The sequence below is a fragment of the Mesoplodon densirostris genome, chromosome 8 (assembly GCF_025265405.1).
Source record: "Mesoplodon densirostris isolate mMesDen1 chromosome 8, mMesDen1 primary haplotype, whole genome shotgun sequence".
Classification (NCBI taxonomy): Eukaryota; Metazoa; Chordata; class Mammalia; order Artiodactyla; family Ziphiidae; genus Mesoplodon; species Mesoplodon densirostris.
This window is the reverse complement of record NC_082668.1, coordinates 53,200,616-53,213,164: the sequence shown is the minus strand read 5'-3', so window position 1 is coordinate 53,213,164 and position 12,549 is coordinate 53,200,616. Positions and strand designations below refer to the sequence as shown.

Below are 12,549 nucleotides of genomic sequence, written 5' to 3'. Positions count from 1 at the left end.
TCTTAGACATCCTAATAGTGTGTGGTAGTACCTCACTGCAGTTTTAATTTGCATTTCCCTAATGACTGATGTTTAACATCTTTTCAGGTGCTTATTTATCATCCGTATATCTTCTTTGGTGAAACGTGTGTTCACCAAATAAATAAAATACTTTGCACCGTTTTTTTTAGGATTGTTTTTCCTTCTTAGTGAGTTTGGAGAGTTTTTAATAAACTGTGGAGACAAGACCTTTATCAGATATGTGATTTGAAAATGTTTTTTTTTTTCCCCCAGCCTGTAGCTTTTCATTTTCTTAACAATGTCTTTGAAGAGCATACGTTGTCAATGTTACCTTTTTTTCCTTTATGGATCATGCTTTTGATGTCAAATCTAAGAAATCTTAGTGTAATCCAAGATCACAATGGTTTCATCCTATGTTTCAGAAGTTTTACAGTTTTAAGTTTTACCTTTAGGGCTTTCATCCATTTTGAGTTAATTTTTATATATGGTAAGAGGTATGGATCAAAGGTATTTTGTTTTTTTGTTTCTGCATATGATACCCAATTGCTCTAGCACATTTGTTGAAAAGACCATCCTTTCTCTACTTTTACTTCTGTTGAAAATAAAATGTTCATAAAATTTTTCTGGATGGGTAGCACATTCACATTACTCTTAAGGTACAAAAGGATAAAGTGAAAAATCTCCCAGCCACCCAGTTTCCTTCCTCGAAAATAATGTTGCCCATTTATCACGATTCATTTTAGAGAGACTCTATTCAAAAGTGAATACATATGTAGACTTCATCGCCCCAACCCTTTTGCACACAAATAGTAAAATACTCTGTATGCTCTTCTGAACCTGGACTGTTTTAACCTAATAATAGATATGCTATGATTAAGATAAATATATCTTCAAACAGTATTCCAAACTATGGATATACCATGATTTATTTAGCCAGCCTCTTACTGATGGAATTTTGGTTGTTTCTAGTCTTTTGCTAATAACAAACAATACTTCAGAAAGTAACCTTGTAAACATGTCTTATGTACAAGCTAGTGTATCTGTAGGAAAGAGTACAACTGTGGGTGTAAAGTGATAAACAAAGCCAAATTGTCCTCCACAGGAAAAGGGCACTCCAAACAGCAGCAAAGAAGAATGCCTTTTCCCCACATCTTCCTCAATATTATACTTCCTTATAACTTTTAACCTGTAACGTTAAAAATACTTTAACGTCTTCTGTAAGGATTCAAGAATAGTACAAAAGATGCTCACTTATAAGGTTTTGAAAGCCTATTGGATTTTGTTCTAGAAAAGCACATTAGGAAGAATATAGTTTTTATAATTTTACCAGTGCTTATAATAAATTATTTATAAAAAATGAAAAGGCCACTAGCAAAAGTGCTTACAGAAAGGGTCTAAATTGTAGTTAACTCTAGAAGACAAGCTATAGTACTTTCTATTTTTAAATACCAAACAAAGATGGATGCTCTAGTAAGTTTTCTTTGGGAAGTAGTTTCCAGTGTTCAAGTTCTCAGGGCTTCTATTTATGTATTTCTACTTGAAAATCAGGCTTTACCCATTTTACCGTAAATGTTAAGACTATTAGCATTAATTTTTAAAGCGAAAATTAGATTAAAAATCTCAATGGTTACTCTTAAGCCAAATATGACATTTCTGTGTCCAAATCAAAAACTAAGTATGCAATAGCCAGAATGATGGTTTTGATCTACATCATCAGTTTTTGCTGTTTGTGAAGAAGTTCTTTCCTTGTTGTTACTCACACCTCCAAACGTTATCTTTCTAGATGTTACTACTTTTCTTCATTGTTGTATAAATCTGAAATTTCCTTATGATTTAATTTGTGGCCTTCACTTACCGAATCCCGGTGAAGAAAATTTGGTGACTCATCATTTTTTAATGGTCTTGAGGCAAGAATGTCTATTTTACCTTCCAGTCTTCCCTCCATGGTTTTAATGGCATTCAAAAGAGTCTTTAGAGAGATCCCAGAGTCTCCAATCTCCTGAGAAGACCTCACAGAAGTCAGGGTAGGTGCAAAGGTCACATGGTGTGTAGGGTTTGGCCTAACACTGGGCAAAACAACTGATGAACTTCGTTCCTTTACAGTGTTGACACGGGGCCTGTGGCTTTAAAGTAATTTTGAAGATGCAGGCCTCTCTGGAGACTTCCTCCTTCTTGGAAGCATCAGCAATTTAAAAAGACGAAATCAACTAAACCTAGAATTATTTTTCAGTGAGTGCCACCTTTACTATGAGAAACAACACAACGTTCTAAATGAAGCTGGGATGGAAAATATACTTTAAAATGTGTTCCTTTGCTTTCAGAATGAAGAAAATACTAGCGTAAAGTATGTCCTCATGCAGAAACAAAGCATATCTAATGAGGTCCCCTTTACCAGTATAGTCAGATTGTTAGAACCCATTTGAAGACACATTCTAGTTGCTTGGTTACCAAGGGTAGACATACACAAACGTTATAGTTAAAGAAGTCACACATGCTTACACTGTTAAAAATTAAAAATAAATCATGTGATAAATTTGTAAATCATTGTTAATAGTCTCAATAGTCTCAGTCTCAATAGCCACCATGCTAACAAGTAAGCACCTTCACTACTGTTACCTCTTTCAAGTGCGCTATTGCAAGTATATCTTGTTGGCAATGAGTTCTGCGTTCGCCTGTAATTAAAAACCCAAAGATACTTGTTCCTCACCTCTGCCAAAAGTTTTAAGGTTCAAATTAAAAAAAACACTTCCTCTATGATAGAGATTCTCGAGGCTTTCATCATGATGATGTTCCCTATGCATGCTCACAATACAATCTATTTTGTTTCTGAAAGGCATAACCTTCTATTCTATAATAAAGTCTGCCGAGTACATTCCTAATCCTGCAATCAGAGCATGCAAGTTGAATGTCCCAATACTGCTTCAGGCATCTTTATGAACTCTTCTGTGGTTGAGTGGAACCTTGTACATCGAGGGTGTTTAAAATATTTTTGATAAATTGAGTCAAGTGAGAGAATATTCATCTTTCTGGGATCATACGGTGAGGTGGGGAGAAAGTCACCAAATTCTTAAAAAGCTAATTAAAACAACATAGAAGCAATCTGTTTTATAGCTATTCATCACACCTGAGCATATTTGCCCTCTAGTGCCTTATTCAACTTGCGTAGATGGTCGTTCTGTGAACTGGTTTCAGTAAAAGAATGTAGTTGTTCTTCTAGCTGCTTAACTTTTATCTAGAGGGAAAACAGAAGAATAAAAAAACAAGTTTCATTAAAGAAATATATATATATATATATACACACACACACTCCAAAACAGAAAAAATTAAGATGTCACAAGTTTTGCAGAAAAAAATCACAGAAAACCCTTAAAACTTGTAAAAAGCGATCCTGTTTTTCTAATGATGCTATTTCAACTAAAATAGCTATTTCAACAAATAAAATAGGCTATAGCCCTATACATGTACTGAGATAATTCATTTGGTTTGTAGCATTTATGGAAACTCCAAATTAACATGACTCATGAATATAACAGTGAGACTTTGTGGGTAAAATATTTCAATTTTAAAGAAATTGTGGTATCTAGTATTCAAAACCCTTTCTGAGTACGGATAATTAGAATTGTCCATATGTAAGGAGACAAGAGTCTTGTGTTTACCCACAGAGAATTACGAAAGTTGAATTAACAGAATTCTTATAGGCTGAATTATATTTGAAAACTAACTCATAAAGCTGACTACTCACATCTTTCACTTTAAAGAAAAGATGATTTGGGGGAATAAAATCATTAATAGTTACTCACAAATCTCCAACTTGTGTGTTTTTCTACATTTTCTTCCTCTTATTCCCAACCCTCTCAATACAAATCGACAATTAACATTACTGAGCTTATCTCTGAATCAGAAAAAAATTCATCCAAAATTTTTAATTTAAATCAACCTTTTCCTCTCTCAGTATCTTTTCTTGTTTCCCACCTCTGAAGGGCAAACTCCTCTTGGTTGTAGCCACTGATTGTTTTCAAGAGCTGTTAAAATTTGAGTGCTAATACTTCGTTTTTTTTAGAAAGGCTACATGAAAACACATTTTGTCTTAGGAAATCTCTCTTGTTCCATCAGCAGAATCCTTTTTCTCATCTTTGCCTGTTTCTGGTGCTCTTTTCCACAGTGTACAGTATAAAACATGTTCCATGGCTCCCCCTTAAGTGTATTCACTTAAGGTTCAGAATTAGAATGGCTGCCTCTAAAGAGAGGTATTGATGCAACACTTATTCTCATTTTAAACGTAAGCAAACTGCTGTTAACCTTAGAACTCAGTGGAAAATACTGATGAACACTCAAGAATTTTCGATTTGCCTCTCTTCAAACAAAACACAGAATATCCTTATTCCACAATATTTCTCAGGTAACTTACGCTACCCCCAGCCTCAGAGTACGCAATAAAATGCCCTGAAACTTGTCAGATGGCATGTTCTCATCTATAAAGCACTTTACTTTTTATACTGGGTTTCTTTTTTGGAAGAATTTCTAATTCAGGACACTGAAATGGGGAAGAACACAGAAGCAAATAAATCCTGCTGCCCTCAGAGATCTGATGTTCCTGTGTCATTAAAATCCAAGTAGCTTCCACAGCTAGCTTACCAGGCAGTCTCGGAAATACCAGTATTTAGGTCAAGGTCATATCCTCCTACTGTTTCAAATGATCTAAATATATATAGATACATATTTTTAAAAATTGAGGTAGAGTTGATTTATAATATTATGTAAGTTTCAACTATACAACATAGGGATTCACAATTTTTAAAGATTATACTCCATTTAGAGTTATTATAAAATATCGGCTATATTCCATGTAATGTACAATATATCCTTGTAGCTTATTTTATACACAGTAGTCTGTACTTCTTAATCTCCTACCCTAATATTGCCCCTTACATATATTCTCTAATATAAAACTATAAAAACATAACACTATAGAAACTGTGAGACACCTAAGAAATGGATGAAAAGGAACTGTGTGTGTGTGTGTGTGTGTGTGTGTGTGTGGTACGTGGGCCTCTCACTGTTGTGGCCTCTCCCGTTGCGGAGCACAGGCTCCGGACACGCAGGCTCAGCGGCCATGGCTCACGGGCCCAGCCGCTCCGCGGCATGTGGCATCTTCCCGGACCGGGGCACGAACCCGCGTCCCCTGCGTCGGCAGGCGGACTCTCAACCACTGCACCACCAGGGAAGCCCAGCTTTATCGTTTTACTGGACAACATACTGTTTCACAACCATGATTTATCAACTGCCTTTCAGATCACCTGCCATTTCTGGGCTGTATTTTGTCTGCTAACCCTATGATAAGTCCCTTGGGAAAATGAGATTAGATTAACACTGAGGTGTTCGGCAAATCTCTAGGGAGATTACTTATTCAGTCAGCTCTATAGCTGCCAAGCCTAACCAGACTTCACTTCATACCATTCAGTCCAGTGGTGCTCAACTATGGGTGCACATTGGAATCAAGGGGGATTTAAAAGGTATTGAAGCCTATGACTTATTTCCTGAGATTCTGATTTAAGTGCTCTGGGGTGCAAGCCCGGTCATGGGGAGTTTTCCCTTTATATTTTATTATGAAAAAAATTAAATATACAGAAAAATTGAAATGTGCATACACCTGCCTTTCAAATTCAACCATTAACATTTTTATTCTTATTTATCATATATCCATCCATTATTTTCTGTATCGATCTACCCAACTTTTTTTTTTTTTTTTCTTTTTGCGGTATGCGGGCCTCTCACTGTTGTGGCCTCTCCCGTTGCGGAGCACAGGCTCCGGATGCGCAGGCCCAGCGGCCATGGCTCACGGGCCCAGCCACTCTGCGGCATATGGGATCCTCCCAGACCGGGGCACGAACCCGTATCCCCTGCATCGGCAGGCGGACTCTTAACCACTGCGCCACCAGGGAGGCCCTACCCAACTATTTTATTTTTTCTTTTTTTAATGTTTCATTTAAAAGTAAATGGCAGACATCATATACTTCCTAGCATGAAGATTTTTTAAAATTCCCCATGGGAGCCTACTGTTCAGCTAAGGCTGAGAACCACTAATTTAGACTTCAGTGTTTCTACTGAAGTTGGTTTAAGGCAGGTCTAGCCTTATTAGTGGCAAGCTTCCTGCTCTGAGGACACTTCAGGGACAAAACTCACATGGAATGAAAGAACAGTACCATCTCATGCAGAAGTCAATTCTATTGCCTTGCATCTCAATTTCCAGGGTTACTTCTTTTTAGGGATGTTATTAAAATTCTGCAAAAAGGAAAACGTATGCGATGGAGGGAATCAAGATGGTGGAGTAGGATGATTCTGAGCTCACCTAACCCTACAAACAAATCAAAAACACATCTATATGTGTAGCAGCTCTCAGTGAAAACAAACTGGAGACTGGCAGGAAGATGTCTACAACCAAGGCTGCAAAGAAAGATCCACAGAGTTTGGTAGGAAGGGAGACGTGATCAGGTCGGGACCTATGTCCCTAGTAGGGATACAGAAGAAGAGGGGATATCACAGGTTCAGAGATCCTCCCTGGGGATTTTGGGGCTTGAACCACATATTAGGAACCCCAGTCCTGGGGACCAACAATGGAAAGATGAATCCCACTAGCTGGTTTGAAAATCAGTGGGACATACCAGAGAGCTGTAAGAACCTGAGACTCCGCTCCTGAAGAGTGCACACATGCTTGCTTACTCCCAGGAACAATGGAGAGGAAACAGATTAAAATGGTCTGGGGCTCTGGCCGGTTTCCCAATACCACCCCAACAGCTGCCCTAGCCTGCACGGAAGCCAGCTCCAGCCCCTCTTGCTCTGGAGCAGCTCCGCACTAGGTAAAGGCTGCCACAGTCAAGGAGGATAAACACTTGGGGGAGATGGAGCAGTTCAGACTGGGCCCTGCATCTGAATAGGGTGAGGGCAATCATTACCAGTGTGTGAAGAAGTGGTGGGGCAGGAGAAACCTGGAACTCCTACTGATGTGCTGGGACCATCCCAGTTCATACCCCAGCCCATGCCAGGCACCTCCTCTGCACCCTTTTGCTCCTATGCAGCTGCCCACTAGGGCAAAGGCTGCCATTGCTGGACGGGAGAGGGAGTGCACACTTAAGAGGGAAAAAAGCCAGCCTGGGCCTAACCCTTAGGGCTTCTGCTCCAGCACCTTGATACCTGGCCCTACACCTGATAGGGTGGCTATAGCCATTGAGCAGAGGAGAAATGCCAGCTCACACCTTGCTCTGGCTCTATCCCCTCCATCTCTGGCCCTACCTGCCACCAAGGTGGTAACTGCCAGCACACACTGGGGGAAGATGTAACCTGTGCTCACTTCAGATTCGGCTCTCCCAACAAAGCCACTGGACACGAGCAGACTGCACAGGGACACTCCCACACAAGGACACCCCTTTAAGTTTGGGATAAGTAACTTTTACATAGAGATACAGAAAGTAAAGCAAAATGAGAGATAAAAGAATGTATTTGAAACAAAAGAACAAAAAACAACCCTGAAAAAAACAACTAATGAAATAGAGATAAATAATTTACCAGATATAGAGGTCCAAGCATTAGTAATAAGAATGCTAACTGAACTTGGGAAAAGAATAGATGAACAGAGTAAGAATTTTAACAAGGGACTAGAAAATATAAAAAAGAACCAGTTGGAGCTGAAAATCATAATAACTGAAATGAAAAGTACACTAAAGGGCTTCCCTGGTGGCGCAGTGGTTGAGAGTCTGCCTGCCGATTCAGGGGACACGGGTTCGTGCCCCGGTCCGGGAGGATCCCACATGCGGCGGAGTGGATGGTTCCGTGGGCCATGGCTGCTGGGCCTGCGCGTCCGGAGCCTGTGCTCGGCAGCGGCACAGGCCACAACAGTGAGAGGCCCACGTACCGCAAAAAAAAAAAGGTACACTAAAAGGAATTAATAACAGACTAGGAGATACAGAAGAATGCATAAGTAATCAGGAAGATACAATATTGGAAAGCACCAATTCAGAAGAGCAAAAAGGAAAACAAATTTAAAAAAATGAGGCTAGTTGAAGGAACCTCTGGGACAACATTCCCATTTTAGGGGTCCTAGAAGGAGAAGAGCAAGAGAAGAAGGTTAAAAATGTATTTGATGAAATTATGGCTGAAAAAATTTATTCCTGAGGATGAAGAAAGAAACAGATTTCTAGGTATAGGAAGTACAAAGAGTTCCAAATAAGATGAACCTAAAAAGACCCACACCAAGACATATAATTAAAATGGCAAAAGTTAACAAGAGAATTTTAAAGGCAGCAAGAAAAAAAATACAGAGTAACATACAAAGGAACCTCCATAAGGCTATCAGCGGATTTTTCCATAGAAACTTGGCAGGTCAGAAGGGAGTGGCATGATATATTTAAAGTATTGAAAGGGAAAAACCCACAAGCCAGAATACTCTACCCAGCAAAATTATTATTCAGAATTGAAAGAGAGATGAACAACTTCTCAGAGAAGCAAAAACTAAGAGAGCTCATCTAACTGATGTTACACGTGTTAAAGGGTCTTCTCTAAGTGGAAAAGGCTACAAGAAGAATTTATAGGAAAGGAAAATCCCACTAGTAAAGGCAAATATAAGATAAAGGTTGTGGATCAACTACTTAAGTAAGCTAGTACAAGATTAAGAGACAAAAATTATAAAATCAACCATAACTACAATAAATAGTTAAGGGATAGACATGAATACGTAAAATATGACATTGAAAACACAAAATGTGGGGGGAGGGAATAAAAAATGTAGCTTTTTAAAAGTGTATAAATGTATCTGAACTTAAATGACTATCGGTTTAAAATAAGCACATAAAGTTCTAGGTCAACATATATGAACTCCACAGTAACCACAAATAAAAAACCTACAATAGATACACAGAAACTAGAGAAAAGAATACAAGCACACCACTAAAGAAAATCATCAAACCACAAGGCAAGGAAGTAAAAGAAGAAGATAACAGAGAAGAACTATAAAAACAACCAGAAAACTAGTGACAAAATGGCAATAAGTACACACTTATCAATAATCACTTTAAATATCAATGGGCTAAATGCTCCAGTCAAAAGACATAGGGTGGCTGACTGGATAAAAATGAAGACCCATCTATATGCTGCCTGCAAGAGATACATCTCAGAGACACACACACAGCCTGAAAGTGAGAGGATGGAAAAAGATAGTTCATGTAAATGGAAGAGGAAAAAAATGCTGATGTAGCAATACTCATAGCAGACAAAGTAGACTTTAAAATAAAGTCTATAATAAAAGACAACAAACAGCATTATATAATAATAAAGGGATCTGTACAAGAATAGGATTAACTTTCATTAACATATATGTACATAAAACAGGTGAACCTAATCAGGAGCATCTAAACATATAGAGCAAATATTAACAGACATAAAGGGAGAAAATGACAACAATACAATAATAGTATGGGACTTTAACACTCCACTTGTATCAATGGACAGAAAATCAATAAGGAAACAGTGGTCTTAAACGGCACATTAGACCAGTTGGACTTAATAGATATCTACGGGACTTTCGTCCAAAAACAGAAGAATACACATTCTTTTTAAATGCATATAGGGGATTCCCTGGTGGCACAGTGGTTGGGAGTCCACCTGCCAATGCAGGGGACACAGGTTCGAGCCCTGGCCTGGGAAGATCCCACATGCCACGGAGCAACTAAGCCCATGCGCCACAGCTGCTGAGCCTGCGCTCTGGAGCTCGCGTGCCACAACTACTGAAGGCTGTGCACCTAGAGCCCGTGCTCCACAACAAGAGAAGCCACTGCAATGAGAATCCTGCGCACCGCAATGAAGAACAGCCCCTGCGTGCCACAACCAGAGAAAGCCTGCGCACAGCAATGAAGACCCAATGCAGCCAAAAATTTTAAAAAATAAAAAATAAATAAAATTTAAATGCATATGGAATGTTTTCCAGGATAGATCACATGCTAGGCCATAAAACAAGTCTCAACAAATTGAAGAGAACAGAAATTATATCAAGCATTTTTTATGAACACAATGGTATGTAACTAGAAATCAACTACAGGAAGAAAAATGGGAAAACCACAACCATGTGGAGCCTACACAACATGCTATTAAAATCTATGGGTAGGTAAAGAAATCAAAGAGGAAATCAGAAAATACCTTAAAACAAATGAAAATAAAAACACAACTTTCCAAAATCTATGAGATGCAGCAGAAACAGTCCTAAGAGGGAAGTTTATGGCAACACAGGACAACCTCAAGAAAAAAGAAAAATTTCAAATGAACAACCTAACATACCATCTAAAGGAATTAGAAAAAAGAACAAAGGCCAAAGTCAGCAAAAGGAAGGAAATAATAAAGATCAGAGAGGAAATAAATGAAAAGGAGACTAAAAAAAAACACCAATAGAAAGGATCAATGAAACTAAGAGCTGGATTTTTGAAAAGATAAATAAAATCAATAAGCCTTCAGTCAGGCACTTTAAGAAAAAAAGACAGAGGACACAAATGAACAAAATAATACCTGAAAGAGGAGAAATTACAACTGATATCACAGAGGTACAAAAAAACATCAGAAGAGAATACTATGAACAGCTATATGCCAACAAATTGGACAATGTAGAAGAAATGGATACATTTCTAGAAACATACAATCTTTCAAGACTGAATGAGGAAGAAAGAGATAATCTGAACAGACTGATCACTAGTAGTGGAATTGAATTAGTAATCAAAAAACTCCCAGCAAACAAAAGTCCAGGACCTGACAGCTTCACAGAGAAATTCTATCAATAACAAACATATAAGAAGAACTGATACCTATCCTTCTCAAACTACTCCAAAAAACTGAACAGGAGGGAACACTCCCAAATTCATTCTATGAGCCTACGATTATCCTGATACCAAAATCAGACAAAGACACCACAAAAAAAAGAGGAAATTACAGGCCAACATCTCTGATTAATATAGTTGCAAAAATCCTCAACAATATATTAGAAAACTGAATTCAACAATTATAAAAAGGATTATATACTGTGATCAAGCGGGATTTATTCCAGGGATGCAAGGATGGTTTAATACCTACAAATTAATCAATGTGATACACCACATTAACAAAACAAAGGATAAAAATCACATGATCATCTCAACAGATGTAGAAAAAGTATTTGACAAACTTCAACAAACATTCATAATACAAACTTTCATCAAAGTTGGTATAGATGAAACATATCTCAACATAAATAAAGGCCACTTATGACAAACCGACAGCTAACATCATACACAGTGTTGGAAAACTGAAAGCTTTTCCCCTAAAATCAGAAACAAGACAAGGATGCCTACTCTTCCATTTATATTTTACACAGTATTGGAAATCCTAGACACAGGAATCAGACAAGAAAAAGAAATAAAAGGCATCAAACTGGAAGGGAAAAGGTAAATCTGTTACTATTTGCAGATGACATTATACTTATATATAAAACCCTAAAGTCTCCACCAAAAAACTATTAGAATAAATTAATTCAGTAAAGTTGCAGGATACAAGATTAATATACAGAAATCTGTTGCTTTTCTATATTCTTACAATGAACAATCACAAAGAGAAAGCAAAACAATCCTGTTTAAAATCACACCAAAAGAATAAAATACCTAGGAATGATCTTAACCAAGAAGGTGAAAGACCTATACTCTCCAAAACAATAAAACACTGGTGAAGGAAATTTAAGATGATATAAGGAAAGGGAAAGATATCCCATGTTCACAGAAATTTTGGTAAAATGTCCATACTACACAAAGCAATCTACAGATTTAATGCAATCCCTATCAAAAACCCATGGCATTTTTCACAGAACCAGAATAATCATAAAATTTATATTGAACCACAAAAGATCCTGAATAGCCAAAGCAATCTTGAGAAAAATGAGCAAAGTTGGAGTTAACATATGCTCCCTGACTTCAGACTATACTACAAAGCTACAGTAATCAAAATAGTATGGTACTGGAATAAAAAGAGACACATAGATCAATGGAACAAAACAGAGAGTCCAGAAAGAAACCCACACATATATGGTCAATTATTTTACAACAAAGGAACCAAGAATATACAATGGGAAAAAGGTAGTCTCTTCAATAAACTGTGTTGTGGAAAGTGGACAGGCACTTGACAAAGAAAGAAAATGGACCACTAACTTATACCATTTACAAAAATTAACTTGAAATGGATTAAAGACTTGAACATAAGACCTGAAACCACAAGACTCCTAGACGAAAACAGAGAACACTCTTTGACATACATTGTAGCAATCTTTCTTTGGTTCTTTCTCCTAAGGCAAAGGAAACAAAAGCAAAAATAAAACAAATGGGACCTAATTAAGCTTAAAACCTTTTTGCACAGCAAAGAAAACCATTGACAAAATGAAAAGACAACCTACTGAGTGGGAGAAAATGTTTGCAAATGGAATGACTGATAAGGGGTTAATATCCAAACTACATAAACAGCTAATACAACTCAATATCAAAAAACCCAAAC

At 37.6% G+C, this 12,549-nt stretch overlaps 1 pseudogene; it reads right to left on the bottom strand.

Moving 5' to 3' along the window:
- Positions 1-12,549, bottom strand: part of LOC132494738 (coiled-coil domain-containing protein 150-like) — a 170,210-nt pseudogene that overhangs the window by 95,383 nt on the left and 62,278 nt on the right.